General features: G+C 45.0%; 1 protein-coding gene across 3 annotated transcripts in view; it reads right to left on the bottom strand.

Moving 5' to 3' along the window:
- Positions 1-27,771, bottom strand: part of Bach2 (BACH transcriptional regulator 2) — a 345,285-nt gene that overhangs the window by 173,850 nt on the left and 143,664 nt on the right. Inside the window, exon 3 of one of the 3 annotated variants that reach the window (XM_029476474.2) lies at positions 3,892-4,489. The exons of the other annotated variants lie outside the window; for them this stretch is intronic. The gene's annotated coding sequence lies outside the window, so the exon portion shown is untranslated. The remainder of the gene's footprint in view (positions 1-3,891; positions 4,490-27,771) is intronic. 3 annotated transcript variants of the gene reach the window in all.

Consider the following 27,771-nt stretch of genomic DNA (forward strand, 5'->3'; position numbering starts at 1 on the left):
CTATGCATCTGTGAACTCCAGATTAAAATCTGTAGAAGAACAAGAGTTCATGTTGTTCCCAGGCCCCAGCACTGGCCCTAAGGCCCCGGGCATCTCGGGGTGATTTCCTCTGGTGCTGTTTGCCTCAGCACTGGTTTGGCTTTAGGGACATCGTCACCTGGCTTCTGGTCAAGCCTATTGTTAACATGGCTGCACCAAGTTAGCTGACAGTGTTGGGAACACCCGCTCCTCTGGTCAGTCTCTGCTGTGTTGGTCTAGCTGATGTTCTGTAGGCGCTACAGTCATCTTAGATCTCACTTAACTTCCTGTCTTTTTTTTTTTTTTTTGCTGACATTGATTCTTTCCACCACTTATATCACTGAATAACATAAACCAAATTAAAAACAAACAAACAAACAAACAAACAATAGTAACAACCGCCCCCCCCCCCCACCTTTGAATTTAAGGTTTCTTTTTTTTTTTTTTTTTTTTTGGTTTTGTTTTGTTTTTCAAGACAGGGTTTCTCTGTATAGTCCTGGCTGTCCTGGAACTCACTTCGTAGACCAGGCTGGCTTGGAACTCAGAAATCCACCTGTCTCTGCCTTCCGAGTGCTGGGATTAAAGGCGTGTGCCACCACGCCCGGCTCTGAATTTAAGTTTTACATTTCCTGCTCTTAAGAAGAAAACAAATCATTTAGTTTTTCCTATGTTGCTTCTTGGGAGTAAGCCATCTGCTCACTCTGGCCACCGAGTGAGGCAATCTTTATTCAGTCCACACTAGGGTTTCTGCTCTTGGAGCAAGATGGGCTTAGCGTTGACTAATGTAGTCTTTAAGTAAAGCAAATTACTGTCTAGAATACAAGCGCGATTCATTCAAACAGCTGATGGCCTTTCTGAGGGAGAGCAGACTGTCTTTGGAGTCAGACTAACAGAGTTTAGACTTGTTAGCTTCCATATTGTCTTAATTTTCTTAATACTTTCCCTGTTGCTGTGATTAAAATCTTCCTACAAAAGCAACCTAAGGCTCAAAGAGTTCATTTCGGTTCACAGTTCAAGGATCCAGTCTGTTGTGGTAGGTTTGAGTCCTACCTATAGCAGCTGGCCACACTGCATTTGAAGTGGGGAAACAGAATGGTGACTGTTGGTGTGCAGATTACCCCCCCCCCCCCCGCCCCTTTATGCAGTCCAGGACCCAGGGAATGTGTCCGCCCATACTTGGGGTGAGTCTTCCCACCTCAATTAAACCTATCAAGATAATCCTTCACATCACTGGCCAGAAGCTAACCTAATCTATACAATCCCCACAGGTATACCCATAGGCTTGTCTCACATTGATCCTAGATCCTGTCCAAGTGGTAATATTGCCCTCCACAATAATCATGTGAACCAGTTCCTCAAAACACATTTATTCTCAAGTCTTTCTTACACACACGCGCGCACACACACACACACACACACACACACACACATGGATGCAAGCCCCCTTCTAGTTCTCTAGAGAACCTTGGTTTAGCGTACTGGGACATACACTGATTCTTTAACATTTTGAGCAACTGTTCAAAATGCTTTTCCTGATAGTGCTCTTTTACAATCCGTCAGTAGGGTCTCCACACCCCCACAGGCATTGTGGTAGTCTTTTGGACGCTCATCTCACTGGGGGTAAGGTGACATCTCATTATGACTGTAATCTTATTTTCCTAATGTTTAATGATGTCGAGTGTCGTTTCATGTACATATTTTCTGGAAAATATTTTAATTCTTTGGCTGTTATTGAGTTATTTGCTTTAAGAGTGCCGGGCATGGTGGTGCACATCTTTAATCCCAGCACTTGGGAGGCAGAGGCAGGCAGATTTCTGAGTTCGAGGCCAGCCTGGTCTACAAAGTGAGTGCCAGGACAGCCAGGGCTACACAGAGAAACACTGTCTCGAAAAAACAAAAAACAAACAAACAAAAAAAAAACCAGAGTGTTGAATTACAAAAATTACTTATATATCCTAGATGCTAAACCTTTGTTAGATATGCAAGTTGCACATATTTTACCTCATTCATAAGGTTTGTCTTTTTTACTTTCTTAATTAATGGTCTTCTTTAAAAGCACAGAAGTTTTAAATTTTTACATGGTCACCCTTACCTGTTGTTTTTTTTTTCCCCTTTGTCTCCTGTGGTTTGGGAGACAGTGTTTCATGCCCACACTGACCTGGAACTTGCTGTGTAGCTGGTCTCTATCTTGAGAGCATCCTTTCTCTAGCTACACACCCTGTAGGAGCTCTAGAGATTCTGAATTCGGCTGTACTGAGTTAATCATTGTGTGTGGTGTGAGGTGGAGTACTATGCTGTCTGTTGCAGTGGCTCTGCAGTGTGACCTAAAATAAGGAAGTGTGAGTCCTCCAACTTTGTTCTTTAAGATAGAGCTATTCTGGGCCCCTTGCTTCTCCATATGAATTCTAAAACCAGACTGGCAATTCCTGCAGAAAGAGCCAACTGGAATTTTGATGGTGACTGCTTTGAATATGTACAGTTTGGGTAGTATTATTATCTTAGTGTGTCCTCTGACTTAGGAATATTGGATGTCTTTCCATTTATTTAAGTTTTCATAATTCTGTACTGTTCTATAGTTTTTGGAGTTCAAATGTTGTATTCTTTCCTTAATAGATTTTTGTTTATTTTTGGGGGGATAGGGTGGTCTCCCTATATTTCTCAGACTGGTCTGAAATGCCCTAACATGGATTCAAACTTGAGGTCCACCAGCCTCTGAGGCCCACCAGCCTCTGAGACCCACCAGCCTCTGAGGCCCACCAGCCTCTGAGGCCCACCAGCCTCTGAGGCCCACCAGCCTCTGAGGCCCACCAGCCTCTGAGGCCCACCAGCCTCTGAGGCCCACCAGCCTTTGAGGTCCACCAGCCTCTGAGGCCCACCAGCCTCTGAGGCCCACCAGCCTCTGAGGCCCACCAGCCTCTGAGGCCCACCAGCCTCTGAGGCCCACCAGCCTCTGCCTCCCAAGTGCTGGGATTAAGCATCTCTACCATACCTGGTTTTACTTCTTAAATTTGTTCCTAAGTATTTTATTATTTTTATGCTATTGTAAACAGATTTTTCCTCATTTCATTTTCAGTGTCTCATTGTTTTTTTTTGTTGTTGTTGTTGTTTTTGGTTTGTTTGTTTGTTTTTTTGAGACAGGGTTTCTCTGTATACCCCTGGCTGTCCTGGAACTCACTCTGTAGACCAGGCTGGCCTCGAACTCAGAAATCCTCCTGCCTCTAGCTCCCAAGCGCTGGGATTAAAGGCAAGCGCCACCATGCCCGGCTTGTGTCTCATTGTTAATATACAGAAATGAAATTAACTTTCGTATGTTAACTTTTCAATTATTCCATGTTGAATGTGCATGTTTGTGTCTGTTTGTAAGGGCAGACATGCATGTGGAGACCTAAGGACAACTTGTGGGAGTTGGTTCTTTCCTTCCACCATGGGTTCTGGGGATGGCACTCAGGTCTTTAGGCTTGGGTAGCAGTTATATTCACCTTCTGAGCACTCCTCTGGCTTACGTTGTCTTCTAACCCTATGAACTTGCTGATCTTGGTTATCAGTTCAGATAGGTCTTCTTTGCATGTACAATTTTTGAATATGGGTTAGAGTCTTAGGTAACTTTTAATATTCCAAAGCATAGGCAAAGTTTAGCACAATAATCCAACTGTACTCTACACACCCAGCGCTCACACTGCTAATCCCTCCCATCGCAGGGTGGTGCCCCTGCTCTGGGCATAGAGCATGCAACACGCCTCTCCACTGACAGCCTACAGAATGACTAAGAGGGGTAAGTCCCTGCAGTCTCAAGTCCATGGTGAGACACAAACTTCTCTTCCACAGAATGCTGTTATAAAGAGAGCTGAGGTCACAGCCCCCTTGTCTACTTACATGGGCATAAACAGGTGAGGGTACCATCGAGTCTGGACTTCTTACTATTCTCAAAGTAAAAGAACTTCTGTTTCCTTCCAAGAGAAACTGTGCTCTTAACCGATCTCTGCCGAGCTGCCCTCCTCCCCAGCAGCCTGGGCTCTGTCCTAAGGTGCCTTATTTTGAAGGGCAATCACGGTTTTTCTCACAAAAACTGCTCTGCTTGATGCAAATGGTGACTATTTCCTATCAGACACATTTTGCTTCAGCCAGCCATCATTCAGCGATGCTTTACATCTCTCATCTGTGAGTCACCGACTTGAGAGTGCAGCTGCCCAGAATACCCAGGCATATGAAAGGATCAAAATACCACACTTTGATTGATTCAGAGAGTTATTTTCCACCACAGGCAGCCTGAGAGCTTCTGCTTTGTCTCTGACTAATTGGAGATGGGTAGGAGCAGATCAAGCCACTCGCTGCACTTGGGAGACCATCTCTCCTCCCCTCAGGCACAAGATCCCAGGAGTAGAGCCCTGTGTGTGCGCTCCACGCGGAGATGCGTCCAGAGGATGCTCATCTGAGTGTAATCTGGGTATCAGAGTCATCGTTTGAAGGGATCCTAGAATTTCGGTTTGACAAAAATCGAAAAAAAAACATTTTAGAAAGAAAATCGGATTTGCGTGTAAATGAAGAATATTCCTGAAAAGAAAGTCTGTTACGAAACTGAAATCTGGAGACCGCGGTGGTGCCAGTTTGAGTCATCAGTTCCCTCTACACCCTAATAATCGTCGGCTCTTTGATCACAATGACTGCTCGGGGTGATGCTTTTCTTGTTTGCTTTTTTTCAGTACTTCATTGTGTAAACAGGGTTGTCTCGCTACTGTCTTGCAAACATGTTTACATTTGGGGATCAGAGGGAACATCTGTTAGAAACAGATTTTATGCTTTTCTGTCAACTTGGGGGAAATCTGAATCGCATTTCCTGGTAATATTATTTTAAAAGCTCTTGGAGGGTTAAACAAACTTCTACAGGCAGGACATTCGCCGGCAAAGTGTGGTTGCTCTCCGTGTCTATATCTAAAACTCTGACCTGAAAATATTCAGATGACGTAGCTATTAACCAAAGCAGGTATTAATTACTCTCCATTTTTCTAAATAGCAGCAGGCCGATGAGCTAAGTGACCTGGTCAATGGGAAGGCAGCAAAGAGGGGATTACAAACTGACCCTTCATCAGCACCTACAAAATTCTTAGGTCTCAAAGGTCCTCTGATATTATTTCCAAAAAAGAAAAAAAAGTTACAATTCCTCACACTGTTCCGAGATTGCTTATTCTGGGGCAGACAAAGGAGAAGCTGGGTGGCAGTCACAGAAGCCATCAGGTTCCTTGTCCACACCCTGCATCAGAGATGTGGGCTAGGTGCCCTGTGCAGCAGGGAATGGGGCAAAGCCTGAAGGAGAGGACAATATGAGGGTTCTGGGCAAGAAAACTTCCAAACACATCAACGGCATCTGTTTCTGTGGCACCTATGGTAGCGATACCTATACGAGGGCCTGGTGGCCTGGCAGGATGGGGTAACTCATTCTTGTCTCACAAGCCAAGGCAAAAGTATTGTCCTGAAGGAAGAGGAGATTCAAATAAATGTCTTCAGGCAGTGAGGCCCTTCCACCCAGGCAAGAGGGGCTCACTCTAGTTCAGCCAGACCAGAAAGCCCCTTCACCCTTGTCCTCCATGAAGTCTTCAATCCCCTCTACCTTCAGAATTTCCTCCCAACGGGTCCCAAGAAAGACTCAAAGTTCTGTGGATGCCATTCCTCTGCGTCCTTCCTCTTTCATAGGTATATCAACCTGAAAGGCAAGCAACCAGCCAGGGCAGCTGCCCTGAGTGATACATTGTGTGTGTGGCCTGGAAGTTCCCCAACATGCAGGACAGCACAGTGTGGGAACAGGAGGAAAAGCAGGAAAGAGCTGTTGTATATTGGTTCCCACACTACCATGTCTCTAGTTAGAACTCTAAATGCCTGACTATTGTTAAATTCAAACCCTCTCTTCTGGCCTCTGAAAACTCTCACACCAAGGCAGAAGGATCACAAACATATCTCAGATAATCCGTTTGTGAGATTTATTTCTAGTATTTTAATATTTAATCATATGACACAGGGTCCAATCAATTGTGTCCATGCCTGAGACCTTATGAATGTTAGAAGCAGGCACGTACAAGGCTGTGTACACAAGGGCTGGTCAGGAGCAGACTCAGGTACACACCAATACACAGGCTGTAGACCTGGACCCTCTGAAGTAGAAAGGAGTTTGCCCAGAAAGGCCTCCTTTATGGGGAATGTTACGCTGAACAGGGCTTAGTTAAACCTTTACCTGTTTTGTTGTACTGGTAGACAAATGTAACAGGGCAACACAAGCAAAGGTTCATCTTAAAACCACTGGGGCCTTCCCCTTTGTGGTTTCTACCTCCATGTCCAGCAGCAGCTCCCTGAACACTCTGATAGGACCAGTGGGAACCGAACCAAGAACAGCTAGCTATGAGTGGAGAGCAAACAGTAAAGTAGGCACGGAGACAGAACACAGACGATAAGGCTGAACCATAAGGAGCAATTAAGTAGCTGTACGTGGATGCATGAGAGATCCATCTTAAAAGCCCACATGACACCCCCACTCTGTGGAGTTTCCCAAAGTCATTTCAAACATTTGCTGCTTCCTGCTTGGCAATTCTTTTATCTATGTACGGGGGTAGCCACTCTACAGCTACCACTGAACAAGGAGAGAGGACAAGGAAAGGGCAATTTTCCTAATGCTAGTCATCAAACTATGCTTTGAAAAGACCTATGTCCTAAATTTGGGATCCAAAGCTTTGAAGTAATCAGGCCCTGCCTACCTCAGGATGTCCCTTGGATCACAGCAACAGTTCCTCTGCAACAAGCTCTATGTTTTCTGTTACTCTCACTGTTCACTATGGGAAGAACAGATTTCAGAAGGGAAAAGAAGACAGAAGCAGGGGCTTGTGGCCCCCACCTATGCTCAATGGATTATCCTTTTCTTCTTAAGACAAAAATAGGGCATGAGGAAAGCTCTAGCTTGAAGGTGAAGTTTCACCACATAGCTAAAGCTGGGGATAAATTTATCCCCAGCACCAAAAGTAACACAGTATGGATACCCTGGGGCAGAGCACCTGGTGCCCCCTGGGTAGGGCACATTCAGTTATCCTCACCACTTCAATCAAGTCAGCAGTCAATGACAAAGAAGCTACACTTCCAAGAATAAATCCTCCCCAAAATGACAGCATCTGGGGAGCTGCCTGGGAGGATCTCTATGACGGACTGAACAGCAAATGGTTGGCTCTGACTGAACATTCCCCATGAGCAGAATGGTAATACCTCCCAGACGGCCATGTTCATCTTGGACGACTTTACACACAACGTCTTGCATATATCATTATAGAGTTTTCTCAGAGGCAAATCTATCTCATGCTAGCCTAAAACCACCCGTCTTTCCTCCAGGGAAGACATCAAGAAGGATACCTACATGCTCCATACTCAGAAGTGACCAAGCATGGCAACATGCTATCTTTCTAAGTCTCCCCTGTGGGAGTTCCTTCAAATGCCACTCATGACACATGGGGTCCTTGCGCTCTCATGGCCCTGAGCTACTGTCTTTGGAAAAGTCTAAGCTTTAAAATAAAAACAAACCATTTCAATTTAGTATTCCACTATAAGCAATGTATACAGCAGAATGCAACCTTAAACACAAACTTATCCTAACACTGAGGCAGAGACAGCACGCTCTACCACAACCTTCGTCTTTAAATGCCAACCACGATCTCATCAGCGTTCTAGGTGACTCCATCCCAACACTAATGTAGACTGTGCTTGTGCATCGGACCCTCTGAAGCCCTTTCACTTGGAGCCCTTTCACATTCCATTCCCCACACTCTATCTGTGCCTTTCATTTGGGAAGAAGTGTTCAACAGGAGGTCTTGACACATTTCTATTACCAAATGTCAACTTGCTCAGGTCTAAGCCCTTGGGGTTTTTCCTTTCTCTGTTTATCCACTCACTGGCAAAAGGAGCACATGAAAGAGAATTTTACTCAAAGGACTTTTCTTTCTACGATGAATCCACACCAGGTTTACAAAGTAGTGCGCAGTCGGGGTAAAAATGAATTCAGGAAACAATACCCTTTAGGACGGAGATGGCTCGGTGTATACACTGTGTGGAATCTGCTTGGCACTTTCTAAGAGGAATCTCTGGATAAATATTTACAGTTTTTATCTCTCTTCCTTACTGAGAATTCCCTGAACCTGAAGGATGTTTAATGAGGGAAGGGACTTCGGATCTCTGCCTTACGTAGTGCTCTGTCCACAGGGCTCGAGGACTCGCACACGTCCTGCTCATAGTGAAACCAGACACATTCACTTCCTTTTTTCTTAAACCACCCCCTCACCTGGGACATGTCGTGAGATGACACAGACTTAGTCATGTGTCACTAACCTGAGATACAGAAGGTGTCTTAGTTAGGGTTACTATTGCTGTGATGAAACATCATGACCCAAAGCAACTTGGGGAGGAAAGGGTTTATATGGCTTATCAATGTTCATCATTAAAGGAAGTCAGGACAGGAACTCAAGCAAGGCAGGAGCCTGGAGGCAGGAGCTGATGCAGAGGCCATGGAGGAGTGCTGCTGACTGGGCTTGCTCCACATGGCTTGCTCAGACTTCTTTCTTATAAAACCTGGGACCACCAGCTCAGGGCTAGCACAACTCAACAATGGGTTGGGCCCTCCCCCATCAATCAATAATTAAGAAAATGCCCTACAGGTTTGTCTGCTTATAGCCAGATATTACAGAAGTATTTTTCTCAATTGAGGTTCCATCCTCTTTGATGACTTGAACTTGTGTCAAGCTGACATAAAACTAGCCAGCACAGAAGAGAATGGTTGATACTGCTATCACTGAATATAATATTTCAGATGAACAGTATTTCCTTGGAATGAAATATAAGTCATATAAGCTGCTAGTCCCTAGAGCCACTTGTGGAAATTTTAGATACTCAAACTCCAGAGCAATATCTGCTAATAAACATTTAAGGGAGGTTGGGAAGACCAGAGACCTTTGCTGAAAGGAAAAACACCCAAAGAATCCCAAGGCCCTTTTGTTCATAAACTTCCTTTTCCATTCACACTATTGGGAAGCAGGCTGACAGTATCAGAGAGAGGAGGCCAAGGCGCCAACTGGTTATCAGCGGGCTCTCTTGCACTGCTCAGAGGAAGGGGGCTAAGTGAGTGCAGGACCAGACATCATCCATCTCACCAGACCCAAGCAAGGGAAAGAAACAACAAACAAATCCAGAGTTTAGCCACTGGCTTGTTCTCCTGAAACTCAGACTCGAATAATCCCTACATACAACATGAAGAGGTGTGTGTGTGTGTGTGTGTGTGTGTGTGTGTGTGTGTGATCAGAAAGGATCTTTGGTCATCAGATCCTGTCCTCATGAATGTGTGAAGCCTCTTGTGAGATGAATGGACTTATAAGTTAATCTTGGCATAGCCAGTTGGCTGAATTCTTCACATTCACCCCTGACAAATGACATTATGTATCATCATGAAGATGTTGCCCCGTGGCCTTGAACCCGAACTTTGAGCTAAAACAAAACTCTGTCTGCCAACTGTGTTATTAAAAGAAAATGAGTTAAAAGCCTTCTGTGATCCTTCAGTTGTTGCTGGCTCTCTTTCCTGAGGGTACAGGAATGATCTGTCCCTCGCTTGGGCCTCGCTGATGCCCCTACTCCAATGTCTCTCCAGAATTAACCACCGTTCTTAAAGCTCTACATCTTACCCCTTCTCCCTCATGTAAGCCATCTCTTACTAAATTTACCTCTCTCTCTCTCTCTCTCTCTCTCTCTCTCTCTCTCTCTCTCTCTCTCTCCCTCCCTTCCCCCTTCCTCCTTCTCCCTTTCCCTCTCTTCCTGTCTCTCTCCCTCTCACCATTTCCATCAGCACACGCGACTGTTTGACACCTTTCAACCTAAAACCCCTCTTAGCTCCCTCCAGATGCTCACTGCTCCCCACTCCTTCTCTGATGGAAAATCCTCAACAGACTTGTATACACTTGCTGCCTTTTCCCTCCATAACCTGTTTAAGCAGGTTTCTTGTCATCAGGAAACCTACTTTATGTCAACGTCTCCAAAGACGTGAAGATCAAACAGGGTGGTAATATGGTGTCACCAGCTCCACCCCCATAACACATCCCAAGCTGAACCCTTTCTGAATTAAACATTTCCAAAACACATCTGCCCAATAAAACATACACGTTTTTGAATATCAATGAAAGCACAAGACAGCTCTCTCAGCAATGTGAGTCATGTACATCAGTAGGTACCCACATTAAAAATTAAAACAGAAATGATCCATTGCATTTGGAACAAATTATTCTAGGCAAACAACATTTTATGAGAAATAAACTTTATCTTCCAACTAGTCGAGTCAAGTGACTCTGATCTGTGTTTCTGGAAACCTCTTTGCTGCCTGTCTTGATAGAGAATTGCTAGACTCTTCCAACTGCTACTGCAGACTGTGGTCATACAATGATTTGATTCAAGGATATGAAGAACATCTAGCTTTTCACAGCTAGAAATAGGTAAAACATTTTAGTCACCTTTGACAACTAATAGTTCAGATGGGAGAAATTTGACATGCTTAGATCATTCTTCAATATATCTCTGATTCTATTCTAGAACGCACCAGGTGATGATTTTAGAAGGTGGAGCAAGAAATCCTGCAGTTTTGCTTCTATCAGAATGCAGCCCTATTTGTCTGTTTTGCATATGGAGTAGACAGCTTACCTCTGTACCATATACAACACTGGTCATTTGGTTAGCTGCCAAATGATTACATGTCACATCATCAACCTTAGAGGACCTGCACTAATTAACATCACCGGCAAATTCTGTCAGAAAGTTGACTTCATAAATTAGGAAACTGTCAAATTCGCTGTGGCAGTGACATGTTTTCCAAAAATCTCAGTTTTTGTTTTAATCTTGAGTCCTACCATTGCCAGCACATTCTGTAAGTTGTTTTCCTTCGAGTATCAAAATTCATTCATTCTGTAAACTCATTAATGAGTGTCTGTCAAGCCAGTACCTAAATCTACATGAGCAGCATTTGTCTACTAATGTTTGTTCTTTCTCAGAAGCCAAGCTGCTCCATGCAAAGGCAGCCTGTCTGCCAGTGATGCTGATAACAACTACATGTGGATGCTACACCCTCGAGACAGTGAACATCTCCTGGATGTGGCAGAGGAACTTCATGGGTACTTTCCATTTGGTCTCACTGAATATAAAAAGACATCAGTCCAAGGGTGGAAATTTAACCAAAATAATACAATTGTTGTTGCTTGATAAGAGGCGTTCTGAAGTGATACTGGTACCTGCTGCACTGTCAGCGTGTGGTGGTGACCATCACAGCCAGGTGCCACTGCCTGACTGCTGCTGAGACACCAGCCTGCTTCCTTCACCACAGCATGCACATAGAAGTACACGTGGCAATAGTGTGGAGAAGGCAAACCACATCTGGTCTAGCTAGCAAAGTAGTCTGGTTTTGTATTCTTCCTTGAAAGGTCTGGGGATACAAGGAAGCCACAAACCACACTATGGGAATTATGGGCGTCACTCCAACATCCATCCTGCCCACCACCATTTGTCTCCCACAGTCACTTGCTTTTGCTTTGCCTCTGTAAAAAAGCCCTTCTCACTGAACAGTACAGTCATCTTTAACATGCACTTCAGCTCATATTGTTCTCTGACTCAAAACCCTTACTAAAGCCCCACTGCCCAAAGTACCCCAGGTCTTCATGTGGGCATAGGCTCCGATCTGGTCCCTCTTCACGTGTACTGTACCATTTCTTCTCTTTTCCTCCTACAACAGTGGAGGAAAACTCTCACTCTGTAAGTGTTGACCCCTTTGAGTGCAATGACCCTTTCACAGGGGTTGCGGATCAGGTATCCTGCACATCAGATGATAACTCGTAACAGTAGCAAAGTTATGGCTATGAAGCAGCAACTAACGGGATTGTATGTTTGGGGGTCCCCACGGCATGGAGAACTGTATTAAAGGGCTGCAGCATTAGAAAGGGTGAGAACCCCCGTCCTACAGTCACCTCTTACGGGTGTTCCTTAAACACTGGCCTATGTGTTCCAGCTCCTTTTGCTTAGTTCTCTTCCCTCTCATCTTTTCATTTTCCTTCTTTCCTGTTTTGTTATTTCCCTTTTTAACCCAGGTTGGCCCCATACTCACAATCTTTCTCCCTCAGCCTCCTGAGAACTAGGATTATGGGGATGAACTATTGCTCTGGCTCACTGTGGAAGCTTTCCCCTTAGATCTTAGCACGTTAACATCCCTCTCACTTGAGCTGAACTCCATGTCAGTCATTGCTGACCTCCCTTTACACACCTTCCAAAACACTACCCCCTTCTTGGTCACATAGCTCTCTTCTGTTACTCTCAAAGCATCCAAGTATACCATGTGCTAATTTGGTTTCTGATTTGTAGTCATTTTCTCTTGAGACAGAATGTGAATCTCCACAATCTAGAAGTCAACTTGGAATACAGCAGGTAATTAGTATTTGCTGAATGGATTAGCCGCACATGGATGCTAGGATGCTGAATTCGTTCCCTGGACTTCTCCCTCGACATCAAAAGCTATAGATGCTCAAGTCTTTAAAATAAAATGGCTTTCATACATGGTCAAGTTTACTTTATGTATTTTCCAGATGGTCTTACTCATTATGCTTCATGTCCTATAAATATAGCTGTCTTGCTTTGTTATTTAAGGAACGGGACCCCCCAAACCTATACACTGTTCGGTATACACAACACTATTTCCCAATGTTTTCTATCCATGGCTGAATCCTCAGCAACTGTGCATGTAGGTAAGAGAAATGGCATGCCACTGCTTGCAACATTCTCTGCTAGCACATGCTCTGCCTTCGCAAGCAAGCTGTAAATGACATCACTCTATGTATGCTTGCCAACTGAATGAGGGTCCATGATCTCACAGCCTGTCCCCAAACTCTCTCCCTGTCACTAGGTTTTCTTCTCCAGGAAATCTTCAATCATGTGGGCGACCTTTACACTGAGCAACTGACCACATGCTTCCTGGCAGTCAAATTTGGCTTCCAAGGCCCTTGGCAATCGACTGGAACTCTATTCTGTCTGCAGCCTGCCCCTGGTCTTCCAGCCGCAGTGACCCAGTTCTTAGAAAGCACTGGACACTCCTTGAGATCCACTCACTGCCTTTCTGTCTCCCCGTTCAGGCCCCACTTCAGGCAGAAGAGCAGAGCTGATGTCTGCCATTCTGATGTTGGCTTCCTCAGCTTTATTTGCATGTTGTATCCAGATATAGCTCTCCATTTCTCCCAAAGGGAAGCAAGAATACATTTTATGTTTTATTGTAAGTTTTCCCAGCTTCACGTATTTTTTTGTTCATTGATGTTTTTTTGCAGCATTTTGTTTATTAATTGCTATCTGTGTTCTTTTAGGGTTCACCATGACTTCATTTCTTTTGGTAGCCATGTTTAAGTACAGTTCACAATCCAAAATTGTGTGAAGTTGCTAAAAGTTAAAATTCCTAAAGCAGTTCAATGTGGGCCCATAAACTGCAAAGCCAAGCAAGCCACTTCCCATGAACATTCCCCAGGAGTGTCGGCAAGGGATACCAGGGAGTTCTGAGGGATGGGGCAGCCGGCTCACATGGCTGTGGATGGATAACACAGCGATACAACAATCATGACATTCCATGAGCAAACAAGTCCTTTAAGAACTAGGATGAATACTTGAAAAAAAAATCAACCTCTGTGATTAAAACAGCTTTTCAGGAATCCCTGTTCCTGCCTCCAATGTGTCATGGGGCTCATTGGGGGAATTTATTTCTTTGATGATCTAGCCTCACAGATGAGAATTTTGATCACAAACTTCATTCAGTCCATATGTATCTATTGTCCATTATGGCATTTCACCGACAAACGCACAAGAGCAACCATTAACCTTTCAATGTTCATGTGTTATCACTAATTCAGAGCTGTGTAGTTGATGAATGAAAAAGCCTTGTTATAGAAAGACCAAGAGGCTCTTAAGAAAAGCTGGTGCAAAGCCGACATGATGAGGCTCTAAGGCAGAATGAAGGCACAATGTGCTTTTCCCAGGGGCTGTAGAGCACAGGAAACAGTGTGAGCGCTGGAGCCTAAGCTAAGCTTGTTTTTAGGTTCAGCCCTCTGCAGCCTCTAGGGTATCACAAAAGGTGATGAAAGGAAATAATATATACACAGTATGTATATATTATGAGTCATATATATGAGTCTAGGCTCAGACATGTAGCAAATGTCTCAAATATATCATATAAACATGTAATATGATTTAACTACAATGTAAGAGCCTCACCAGGCACATCCAGCATGGTTTCAGGAACGGACCTGCCTGGGGTGCTGACAGAGTAAAAAGACCGGCACACAGGTACTGCTGAGACTCAGTGGACTGAGCTCTCTGCTAGAGAAACCTCAGCATCCCAGAAGGAGGCTCAGCATGTTTCTTCTTCAGTGGTGAACTGAGCGGCAGGGGTTACTACATACAGCTGGACAAGGAGGTGGGGTTATTCCATACAGACAGGTGAGGAGGCAGGCTTGTTACTTATAGCTGGGTCAGGGAGACAAGCTTAGCTAATCTTGGTAGGAGGACAGACACTCCACAGGGGAGCAGTCTTCAGGCCCCAAACATCCAAGAGGAGACAGCTGTAATGAACATACTCCATACACATCGTCAAATTCATACTCAGACCAGAGGAAGGCTTTGCCCAGCCTCTGAATCTCACTCCAGGGGGAAAGCTTTCTCAAGGGATTTAAGGCTCTGGGGTCCTTGAAATGGCAGCTCATGTCAACACACACATTCACTCGGGGTTTCCTTCTCACCCTACCCTCATCTGAATGGAAGGTTTGCTGCAGCACTCTCAAGGGGACAAACATTCCTCACGCTGGGGGAATGTTTGTGTTTCTGCCAGCCGGGCACACTTGGCTGTTAAGTGATGATCGCATCATGATTCTCTGGCCTCCAGGGGATCCTGTCCTGACTGCCTTTCCCTAATTAGGTTAGGTTCAATCAGCAGCAACCAAGATAGAGAGATTTAATGAGACCCAACAATGAGAATGATTCATAAATTCTCCAATCCAATTTAAACAATAATGTCCATCATCTCATTATTTAAGCTACCACACACATTATAGGGGAATGGTTAACAGTTCAACTTTCCAATCGATATGTGATGCCAGTTTACCAAAGACCCTCAAGTTTGAATATGTTAGAATAGAGATTGGCTACAGAGACTACTATCTAAATGTATATACCAGTGCATGTACACACACACACACACACACACACACACACACACACAATGGCTAGTTGTTTCTTGAAAACATTCAGAATTATCCAATAACTGCAAAAGTTGATGCAAAGATGGAATTGATATTTACTGATGGTTCTTTGAAAATATTTTTAAGTGAAATAAATATCTTCAGTGCTTAATTAACTAGGATAAACAATCTCTTAGAATATAATATTCACTTACTTTGAAAAACACCCAACTACTGACTGGGGCCTATCCAGATGATTTTGAAGCCCAAGTTTAAAACTTGTACCCTTGTGTATGAGAAAAGCTATGCTGTGCCCATCAAAGAGTGAATGTGTCAGAATCAGAGAGATGCTCATCTTCCTTTGTGGTATTTACTGTAATCTGTCTGGGACTAGGTAAGTGAGTTTTCTCAGGCCTGGAGACACTGAAGGCACAGATGCCAGGGGATTCTAATGTGACAGGAACACAGACCGAGTCTGGCATAGTCACACTTCTGTTAGCTGTATGCCCTGCCCCACTGACTCCTTCACCTCGTTCATCAGGTACTAAGGGTATCAATGACCAGGATGGGTGTTCCCACGAACCCTCAAAATGAGAGAGGACCAAGAAGATAGTAATGGATTTAAAATGAAAGCCATAATACTAAGGCCACAATGGTCTACATTTTCATGGAGCAGAGAGTCTTTGGGTCTGTTTTGTTATCCTCAGAACAGGAATAGAAATGTTTGCCTTGATTCCAGTAAGGACCAGACTCAGACTCTGTGTGCATCCAGTGCTCTGCTGTACAGACGGAAGTGGGGGCTGCGATGGCACTGTCTTTAGGAAGGGGAAGAACATAAATACAGGAGAAGGTGGGGGGAGGGAAAGGGGAACAGCAGGACACGTGATCTGTTAAGGGAAAGGGGAAAGGGGGATGGGAGAAGTAAGTTCAGAAGAGGGATGTGTGTACAAAAACAATACGGATGTCTGAAAAAGCCAAAGCTATCATACTATTAACTACTATCCCCAACAAAACAAAATACCAAACACAAACTTTATGATTCACATTCATGGGCTCTTCTGAAGGTGCTTAATATTGGCTTATAGCATCCTTGACTCAGTGGAGCCTTGCTGCAGATCTGTCCTAAAGCAGGCTCCTGTGTTTGGCAGAACCCTTCTTCCACGTGGTGACTATTCATCTTTAAGATAGGATTTTACCTGTGAGCTTCTTAGAGTAGAAAGTCTCTTAACCGATACACCTATGTCAAGCTTCTCCAGGACATCTCAGCGTTCTGCATCCCACCATAGAGCACACTTACAAAACCTTTGTCCAGTGGATGCTCTCAGGCTGGTCCTGGGGCACAACCACTGCCTGTGGGAGAGCCGCACACTTAAAAATGCCAGCATTACTTGTTATAACAATTATAGAATCTGATGAAATATTTGAGCCAGGGCAATTTGAGCATGAAAGTAATTTTAATGAAAATTTACTATGATAAAAGATATGAATGACATAAGTCATTGAAAGAAACCTGCTATTGAGTTGGAAATGATGCAACAGTGAGAGATTAAAAAAAATCATTAAAAACTGATTTTGTAGTCAGATTATGCTGCAAGGTTTTAAAAAGTCTTCCATTTAAAAGACTGAAATTAGAAATCTCTACTAACGTGTGTGACAGGACCCAGGCATCCAAACCAGCAGACCCCAGGTCCAAGATGAGACTGGGACCCACCCAAGGGCCGTCAGATAACTCTTTACTCATAACTTTCAGAGAAACACATTATTTTGTCCATGTAACATGCATATTTTAAAAGATATCTTCCCACTACCAAGAAAACAACTGAGCCGCAGTCAGGTCAGCTTATGAAGGTTCTATCTTCAAAGTCAACCACGAACACTGGAAATATAAGCAAACTAGAAATTCTTCTCTTTGTTGTTTCTAATTTTTAATTTAAAAAATTATTCTCCATGGTCATTAATTTCTTATTTCATTAAATATTTTTAATTAAAAGTATACACACACTACACACACACACACATACATACACACACACATAAGTTTCACATATCCTGAATTAAGTAGGGTTTATGTATTTTAAGGAGAGAAGAGGTCAAATATTTCCATTCACATATGTCTTAATCGTTGGCTTTTTGGACTTTTGGCATGAGGCTACCTGCATATTAGTAAGATCAGTTTGGCTGGAGTTTAGTTTAGACCTTCCAGGTAGCAAAGGCTAGCCACGCCAATTGAAAGGCTGATTATGGGTCAATGGCAGACACCTGTCATGTATGAGCAGGGTTTCCTTTTACTAATCTAGTTCTCCTCTTGTCTATTTTGGTAAATGACTCAAGTCTTGGCCAAGCATACCACGGCCCACTGCATTATTTTTGTGGGGCTGTGACTCACAACACTTCCCTGGGGATGCCCAAGGTTGTGCATGACCAGACACTGGCAAAGCATTTTTGAGAAACCTCATCCTCAACTGTAAAGACCAAGTGTGAGAAACAAATCATAGCTTGTACTGCACATGGATGATGCAAGGAAGACGAAGGGAGCTGAACTGTGCTATGACCCCTCTACCCCAAGAATACGTGTCAGTGTCTTAACTTCCGGAACATGTAATTATGACCTTATCTGGAAACAGGGGTGGCTGAAGATGTAATTGTTGGTCTCAAGAGTAAGTTGTCCTGTTTCATCTGTGTGGCCTAAATCCAATTACAAATGTCCTTAGATGCCAAGGTCCTGAGAAGATGGAGTCAGCTATGCGAATCAGGCGGCCATGGCCTACTCATATAAATACTCAATAAACACTTGTAGCAAAAGCTGCGAGAGATGAGGAATGGGTCTCTCTGAGGTCTCAGGAGAACGCATCCTGCTGACTTCTTACTTTGAGACTTCTGGCCTTCAGAACCAAGTGGACATAGTTCTTCTGTTTCAAGGCACCAAGTTCATGATTTGTTCCAACAGCTCCAGGAAAAAGCTGCAGGATAACTGGACAGATTATCTGGAGATAGGTCAGAAATCCAGCACCCACCCCTTCCTCTAGAGGACGGTGATGGGAGAGTGAGCAAGGCCAAGGATGGGAGCCTCTAATGTCATGCCTGTCTCAAAGCTGCCGGGCGAGGAATCTGAGGACTGGGTCCGTGTGTGTTAGAATCACCCACGGAGACTTTTGGAAAAACTCACGTCTTCATGTAAGGATGGTCCAATCAGAATGTTTGAGGCTAGTCTATAGAACTTGTGTAATTCTGATGATCTGCCATCCTTAAAAATGACAGGTCTAGGTGCTCTGCCCTCCATGAAAGTGTTCAAGTAGGCCTGGAAATGAACCATAGAAATGATCGCTTAGTGTTTAGTCAACACAGGTTGGACTCCATGGGTTTGGAGTAGGGGGAGCAGGGAGACAGAGCAAGGAGGAGAGAGACAGAGAGAAAATGAGAACAAAGTGGGGTTACAGAGGGAAGGGAGGATCTGGGTAGCATTGGGGTAGGGAAGAATCTAATCAGAAATGTTTCAAACTCTCGATGAATTAATAAAAACAATTTCAAGAAGAATTATATCTGAGGTCAACTTCTGAAGTGTGTTTTGTTTACATTTTTGATTGTTTGCTTAGATTGAGTTATCAAGCAAAGCAATGGATTTCATTATAGCACTTCCATAATACTGAATTATTCTTCCTCCTCAAATAACCTTTAGGCCTGCATTTTCAGCCCGGAGGGTGAAGAAGAGGAGGGGAAGTGGGGGAGGAGGTGAAGAGAACATCATCAAGGCCAAAACTGGACCACACCGTTGAGATGCCTGCCCTGCCTCCCTCGCTGCCTGGCCCTCCCCGCAAAGAAAGCCAACAATATTAAATACTGTAGAAAGGAAAAGATGAAAAATTACCAAGACTGACAATCTTGGGGGAGCAAGATTCCTAAGCAACTGTCTACACACAGGAACACAGTTTAATCCCAGGCGTCAAATGTGATTTGGGGACCAGCAGTATGAACATCAGGGAGCCTGGCAAAAGCAAAGCCTGGACCTCAGGTCCTCCTGCCCTGCACTGTGCCTGAGCACTTGAGGAGTAGCTGTCTCTACAGCTGCAAGCACTTTGTAAGCTGCCTTTAAGCATCTGTCCTTGGTGGTGAGTACAGACACCAGCATTTGGGGGATTGAGAAGCCAGGCCCTGCACACATATCTCATTTTGCACGGGGGTTTTTCACACTTTTGCAGTTGCTAAAGCTTTCCCAATAATTTTAATCTGTGTGATTATGTGATACTGGAAAATAACAACTAATTGATTTTTTCCACCTCAAATTCCCTATCAACGATCACAGAGCTGAATACCCCCTTTATACAGCTAGTGGCCACCTGTGTTTCTCTGTGAACTGTGATTTTTTTTTTTTTTGCTTGTCGCCTGTGTAATGTTAATAGCTATAGGAGAAGCTGTATTAACTCGAGATTTAGAAATTCAGTTTAATCACAATGAAAAGACATGAAGATGGGGTGGGGGAGGGGAAGCAAGGAAATTAAATGTTCCCCCCCAAAAGGAGGATAATCAAAAGATTAGTTTGTGTGTTTATTTATAGACACTGGGTACAGCAATCCAGTGATTAGGCAAATTAATGCAGCTGTGTGCGATCGCGGCGCTGGGATCAGCCCCCACGTCCTTTTCAGATGATGCCACCTGTCATTTAAGTATTTTGCATTTGCCTTTTATGTTCCATACATTTCATGATGATTCTTACTTGAAAACACTCTCACTTAACTCGTTGAGGGCTCTAACACCTCTTTCTCTCTTCTATAGTCAGGAATGGAGTGAACCAAGCACAGCCCAGACTCAGAGGAGGATGGGACATTTCCCTCTGAAGACCGTCCCTCTCTCCACGTGCCCATCTCTTAGGAAAGAGGAAAGGTCTACTCTTCCACTGCGTAGCAAACTGGATCCCTGCCAACATCGTTTGACAAAGTAAGAGCAAGATGTTGTGTGCTGGCTTGAGAGCAGGAGCCTGTGCAGCCAGTCCCTGCCCCCGCCTCGGGATGCACTCAGTCCTTACTGCCCTCAGAGAGCCCAATCCTGTCATGTCCCAGAGTCACAAGATCATATCTGGCGCATATGCCCCATGCCACCAGTGAGTGTTTGGGGTCTTCCCTGAGGGCTCCTGGAAATAAATGATGCCGAAGAAGACCCAATTCATTTACCCCCTGTGTCTTCTCTGGACCTATAGGTCACTCCTGTTTCTGGAGCATGATGTGTGCCCAGTGAAAGCACTGTATCAGGTGAGGAGGCAGCCTCTAGCCTCTGCTGTGTGGTCTGTGAGCTACAAACAGGTTTAACATGTCTATAATGCATGTCAGGCAATTGAGGAAATGTAAAACACGAAGAAAGGGACTTTAGGAACAAAACAGGAGGGTGACTGTATCCAGCAGGTTTAACATAAACACAGGAAACCCACGCCTCTGCAGCTAGACTAACACACCTACCGTAGCTTCTAGATGGAGGATGGTATATTTAAGGGTTTTTTTTTTTGTTGGTTTTTTGTTTGTTTGTTTGTTTTTTGGTTTTTTTTTGTAGATGTGAAAGGAACGGGCAGATCTCAAAATGAGGGTCAGAGTCACGGATGCTCATCACTGGCGTGTCATAGAATGCTCTGGGAGCTGCTATGTGTCACAGAGCATGCTGGAGAGAAAGTGCTGGTCTGGTTTGGCTAGTCACCCCAATATCTAGATGGCAGACAGAGTAGAGAGAAAATGGAGAGCCCTAAACAAACAGAAACACAGAGCTACCTATAGGTACACACAGAGCTCCATCAGGTGTTAAGTCAGGTGAGAGACTGTTTTAACCGTGTGGATGAAGTTCAGCAGAATACGCAATGCCACAGCCACAAAATGTAAAAAACCCATAGGCTCTTTTTCAAATCAGCATTGGACACAGTATATGTCTTTGTATCTTGCTCCATGTGGTGGCTCTCTAATCAATTAGGGACCAAAAAAAAATCCTCAAGGTGGCCCACAAATTCTAGAGCCAATTCTAAAACAGCAAGAAGTGTCCAAATGCCCAGAGGCACAGGCCGACTCAGCTGCACACATTCCAAATCCTCCGGTTTCTTGTGGTCAAGAGAAGAAAGGAAACCGCCGAAAGATAAGCAACGGGAGTGGCGGTGACTTTCTGTTCCTTGTATTTCAGCCAGCTTCCTGTGTGTGTGTGTGTGTGTGTGTGTGTGTGTGCGCCCGCTGCTCTGCTTCACTCCCCGCTCACGGGGGTGGGGGTGGGGGACAGCAAGCTGTTGACAACTCCTACTGTACAGAGTTGTTCATGCTGCAAAAGTGTTTACTGCTCACAAGTGACTCTCAAAATTAATTCACAGCAGCAACACCAGAGGAAAGCTTTGACAGACCGTCTTATGTGTTGACACAGTTATAAGTTGTTGGATTAAAAAAAGCAACACACTTTCCCTCTTTTCCAGCCCAGACCCACCCGAATTGCTCCAAAGAGAGAGCAGGAGCCATGTCTGACTTGCAAATACCATCCTGTAAGTGGCTGCTTCTGGCTCTGGGGTTTGTGGCTTTGGGCATCAGAAGGATGTGGCCCTCACTTCTGAGGTGGAAAAGACTAAAGTTCGTTCACCTCAGCCTCCTTTGGAGGTCAGGGAAGCCATTTTCCCTTCAACAGCTCTTCTCCCCTGGGCAAGCCTCAGGCAGCAGGTGGGAGAGAGGGATAGGGCTCGATGTTAAACCTCCTCAGCAGACACAGGGCCACCACAACAGCCCCCACCCCACCCCTCCCCACATACAATTCACTTCCCTCTTCCTTTCAGAAACAGCAATCCACTCCTGACAATGGCTTCAGGGAGTCTGGGGAGACGGGCTTTGCTTGCTCGGAAATAATTTACAGTAAAAATAAAATCAGAAAGAATGTAGTGTGATTTAACCAACTCAAGCTACTGAAGATAATTAGAGTAAAAGAAAGCGGCAGGGGGATGGCAACTTTGGTCTAACCAGGAAGCTGCTGTACAGCCGGGCCCTTGGCAAGACTCAGCTGCTGGCTGTACTATGGAGGATCTGAACTTCAACAGCTCCCACTATGCAGCATCCTCTCCAGGAAGGAGTCCAAAGGCCTCGGAAACTAAGACTTTTATTAAACACAGCGAGTGTGCTTCCCGGTCAGAAACCGCTAGTCCCTGCGCCTCTCACTAGTGCAAGAACTTTCTCCGGTTGATCATGACTGCCAGTAGAGTGGAGTGAGAGGCCATCCCAGGGGACACTGACCAGGCATTTCACTGGCCTCTCCTCCTTCCCAGACACACCCCTTTTAGCCACGGTCCACAGGTACAGGAGGAGCTCTTCTGCCTGTGCCCCCAGGCCTGCCTGAGCCTCAGCAACCACTTCTGCATTGGCCGTGAGCTCCTGGAGAACAGAATGTGGCTTTAAACCTGCCCCATTTTTTATGTGGAATTTAGTTCTTTTTTTTCTTACATATGAGCCTACCTTTCAAATTTATGGCCATTCTGAAAGGTAAACTAAAGTTTATAAAGTTTCCAGTCATATCCAGTGTGACTGGAAAACAGCATTTGTGGCACTGGCTCCTCTGCAGAGGCAAGGGACTTCCAGGAAGAGGTCAATGGGAATGTCAAGGGCACACGCACAAGAGCCAGCTGCTTAGGCACGTAACTTAAAACCTCAAGCTCATCACTGCTATGCCGGCCAAGCAAAGTGATTGCTCTCCACCCAGCATGGAAAGACAGCTTCCTCCCTCCCGCCAATGCGGTCATGCTAAGAGGACACTGCCCTTGCCCATGCTGTGCACAACCATATCCAGGCTTGTTTTGTTTGGACGACAGCACTAGCTAATGCAAAGTAAAGGGAGACACACAGCAGTGGGAATCCGGCAGCAGAAAGAATGAATGCACAGAAGGTGCGGGTGGTAAGAGAAATTACCTAAGTCTCAGACATATTACCTAGTCAACGAAAAGAACCATGCTTCTCTTCTGGGTAGCCTTGCTTCGCGTACGGCCAGCAAGAGACTGGTATGTGTGGCGTTATGTACATCAGCTGGACCCACTTTTCATCCATTTCCCCAACTAAGGCAGCATGCTATAGACTTGTCTAGGGCCCCTGAACAGAGTTTTCCAATCTGACAGAAGTATTAGATTAAGTGTGTTTACATATCAGCCATACTTGCCCCTTTCCTCAAGTACCCATTTGGGGTGCCCTTGGAGGTCTTCCTAACTTCTCTCTCTCTCTGGTTCTCTGTGTCTTAAAGCCAGCAACCTTCACGCTCTGTTTTCACCAAATTGCCACAGATCACCCCCAGGAACACATGCCCAATGACCATCTCCAGCTCAACCCGCACAGCCACCATTTCTCCTACGTGCCGCCCTTGCTTATATCATATCACGGATTCAGGCTGGTGGGAAGTCTCTGCTCCCTCTCATCAGTCTCTCAGGGACGCAACCACTGAGCCACCACAATGGCTTTACAGAGCCAACAACTGTGTGCTCACGAACCTCCACTATGCACTCCACCTGATACCCTTCCCACTCTGCCCAGCAGCCTTCCACAGAGGTCGGGCTGCATTTCCCGCAGGAGGACAGTTCTGCCCGTCCTAGGAAACCATGCAGCCCTCTCTGTACTGCCCACACAGCAGATTTGCTCCTCAGGACCTCAACCACTGCATCCTTGGCTCTGACGGCCACTCAACACCAAATTCATTAGATGTCTTGCGTCTGCAACTAAATGCATCACAGCTCCTCAAAGACGGTGCCTTCCTCTTGTGTGGCAATTGCTATAGCAACTACAATGAATAAGGATTTCTTGCTAATCTCTGTCCTTCCCTAATCAGGAAGGGAGCCTAAAGGAAATGCAAGAGTAAACTAAGCAAGGAGGTAACCGGTCCCTCTAGATGGAGACACGCTGGGATTGGATAAGCCCAGAACTGAGGACATCTGCTGCCAGGAAGTTTATAACACTGCCAAACACCCTCCCAATGTTCAGTCACAAACTCTGGGTAAACTCTGGATTTTGGACGTAATTCAGTACATGAAAGGGGGTGGGGCAGGCAAGAAAATAATTCCTGTGCATAAACGAATCACCATATGCTTTCCCTTTTAAATCCAAGTTAATTAGAAATATGTCTATAATGTAAGACAGACACTTTATGATGATGCATAGGGATATCCTATTTGGGGGTGAATTTCTTGATATTTATTTGTTTATTGGGTTTTGAGGCAGACTCTTACTGTGTAGTGTTTGCTTGCCTGGAAACCATTACGTAGACTAACTAGGCTGGCTTCAAATGTGCCAAGATCCACCTGTGCGATTCCTAAATACATGTGCTATGACCCGTATTTGGGCTGAAAGAGATAGACACCTTATAAAATGACAGATGGGTAGTCTTTCCTAGTCCTCTGGATTTAATTAGGCTGGAGAAACTGGGGGTGCTGGGCTCGTGGGATATTGTTCAGGTGGTCAGGGATTGAGGCTGCTCAGCTGAGATGGTTAATAACGCTGTGGCAGGGACAGGCACTGCCTGGGAGAGTGGACAGATTGCATAGGAACCATTCTCCATCCCTGGCCTACAGTGTGAGCTCTTATCTAGACCCCAGGCTTCTGGATGGAGAAGGAAGGGGTTGTTTGTGTCTAAGTGGAAAGTGTAGATGCGTGGTTTGGCTAAGCCAAAGCTAGCCCAAACAACTGGCATGTGCTTTATTCCAGGCAGACAATGGGAAGAGGCCTGAAGGCAGCTCCTTCTCATTGTTCACAGGACCAGGTTGTTAAAGCACATGATAGATGGAGACATGGAGAATTATTGTGAGATATGGGATGAGTGAATCCAGAACTTAACTGTGGCCCTGCAATTTCCACAGTAAAGCCACGACTCCTCCCCCAGTGCGGAAGAGCTGTATCACCTCCAAGGCAGCTGCTGTGGCAATCTTTTTCAAATGCACAGAGAATGAAATGAAGGAATAAAGGCTACCAAGAGCAGCCTTCCTTCCTTCTAAATGCATCAGGTCCATCTCACACACATTTCTTGACTGTTGACTATCACAGTCCTCTCGTGTGACAGTCAACAAAAGCATTCTCTCTGCACACTTCATAAACGCAGGGCAGCTGCTCCCTCTCTGTCCCCGCTACAGGACGATCTACCCTTCCATCCTGAGAATCTGTACAGTGAGTCTAAGAGATGACACTTCTGCATCAAGGACTTCAGGCTAGCCCCCACCCTACAAGATTTACTGCATGCTTGATGTTGATTAAATGTCTGGTCACAATGACCCCGTGTCTACAGCAGCTCTCTTCCCATGGCTTCCCTTACCCATCTAGCATCTTCTGGCCGCACATGATGTACTCAGTCACGCCTCGTGGCCAGTAGGGTGCTGATAACGAGGGTCTCGATGGCTCCCTCTTTTCCCCTGTCCCCGAGTCTGTAGTCCTGTGCCGCTGCTTTTGCTAGCACACAATTTCCATGTGTGTCAGCTATTCCTCGCTTTCTATTGTCCTTTCCTGTTCTTTCTTTCTTTCATCACTTTGTCCAAGCTTCTTGAATGTCTCCAAGATCAGAAGCGGAAGTTACTAACTAGCCAAGGCCTCCCTCCTTCTTGAGAGCAGCCAGCTTTGCTGGCATTATCCTGGACCACAGCTCTGACCTGCTGCTTGCTGATACCCAGCACTAAGGCCACCTACAGGAGGTTTTTTTTCTTATAAACCTTCAGGGCCCATTCTTCTACACATAAATAGTATGTAAAGGACCTGGCTTTTGAGTTAAGTTTCAAGTCCTAGGCTAACTACAGTAGTAGCAGTGGTGCCCATAACAACAGAATGAAGCCTTTTCCAACCTGGCCACCACTTCTATAAGATGGGAATACCAATTATAACTTCCTGTGTTTTCAACATCTCCTTTCATACTGATACCTGAAGCATACAGCATCACTTGCATGAGAAGGTACTCTAGAGAGTCTCTCCCCTCACTTGTTTTTTCCATTCTCATTAAGTCCAATACATATATGATACAGATATAAGAAATAGCAAGGAAGGAGAAGGCCATGCTAGTAACATTAAGGAAAGCTGGTAATAAACCTACTCAGAAGCGGGGATGGGGGGAAGGAGTGTGGGAGGGGGTGACTGGGAGGAGGGCAGTGAGTGGGATGTAAGGTGAATAAATAAAATATTTAAAAGGCTGGTAATAATTAAACATATTAGTACACCTGTCATCTAATCTTCTTACCTGGGCTGCTCTAATGTAACAACCTGTAGTTTGACACGAGAAAAAAAAGAAAGAAAGAAAAGAAATCAGGGGAACAGTAAGAAGAGGGCCCTGGAAGTTTATAAACACACCCACAGAGAGGCCAGGAAGAGAATATGTGCCACGGTCACAAGATGAGGCACAACAGTCAAGACCTAAAATTACGACCAGTAAGCCACAGGCCTTGAATGGAGTTACCAAATACGCTAGCACCTAGACCAGCTCTCTACCCAGCAAGGGAGTTCATGAGTAACTGAGCCGTTTTGCAAGTGGCCTGCTTCTTGCATGCTGAGTCATTCTTTGCCAGTAGTGCACACACAAGCACAAAACACCCGCTCAGAGAAGCCAGGAAGAGAGCATGGGACACGGATGGCTCCCACTGCCATCTGGACACGACCTGTCACTTGAGGACCACTCCCATTGCCTCTCAGTCCAACAGTCCCTCTGCTGTAGGCAGGCAAAACAAATGTTGTGAGAGCAGTTTACCGGTTAGCCGGCTGGGACTTGCGCCATCAGGTGAGCCGGCTCTTCGCACACACGGAAGCAGGACTTTGGGGGATGCTCAGAGAGGAATGAGGAAGAACATGTGTGCTCCAGTGAGATATGATGCTTTTCTTCTGCTCAAAGATGCCATTAATTGGCCAGCTTGAACTTCAAAGAGAGGAAATCTATGAAAACTGAAAATCAAGCCATTTCTCTGTTCTTTCCCAGAAAAACAATGTGAGCCGAACCAAGCTCCAGACTCTCTTTTCCAAATTTTTAACTATTTGCCACACTTTTGAAAATTTCTTCTCCCTATTTCTAACTCTGGGCAAACAGATCCTTCTTCAAGGTACTGGTTAAACAACTCCATGCGCTCATTTCTCTATGATTTGTTGGACATTTTTATGCAGCCTTTTACTGAGAACAGTTTAAAGTAAATTACCTCCGAGAAGCCCGTGGGGTTCTCCAGTTCTCTGGTGCTCTTCCCAATCAGGATGATTTATTCCAAGACACTTTTAAGTGATGAAAGACTTGATCTCCAGACTTCTAATAAGCTTTGGCTGCTGTACAGCAAAGCCAGGCAGTGTGAGGGCCGTTGCAAGGGTGGGTCTAGGCTTAGATCACGGAGGAGTGGGGGGGGGTGTGTGTGACAAGAGGAAATGGCCTCAGCTCTTTGGGATCCCTTGTTTACAACTGTAAAATGTAAGGGTGGTGCTGGATGCTCAGGGTCTCCAGTGATAGGACGTCTCTGTTCACACAGAACTCGGATACGCATCAATGTCCTAGGTGTGCTTTCTCTTACCCAAAAGCT

This window comes from Mus caroli, unplaced genomic scaffold, assembly GCF_978045245.1.
Source record: "Mus caroli unplaced genomic scaffold, Mus_caroli_1 scaffold_6, whole genome shotgun sequence".
NCBI classification, from domain to species: domain Eukaryota; kingdom Metazoa; phylum Chordata; class Mammalia; order Rodentia; family Muridae; genus Mus; species Mus caroli.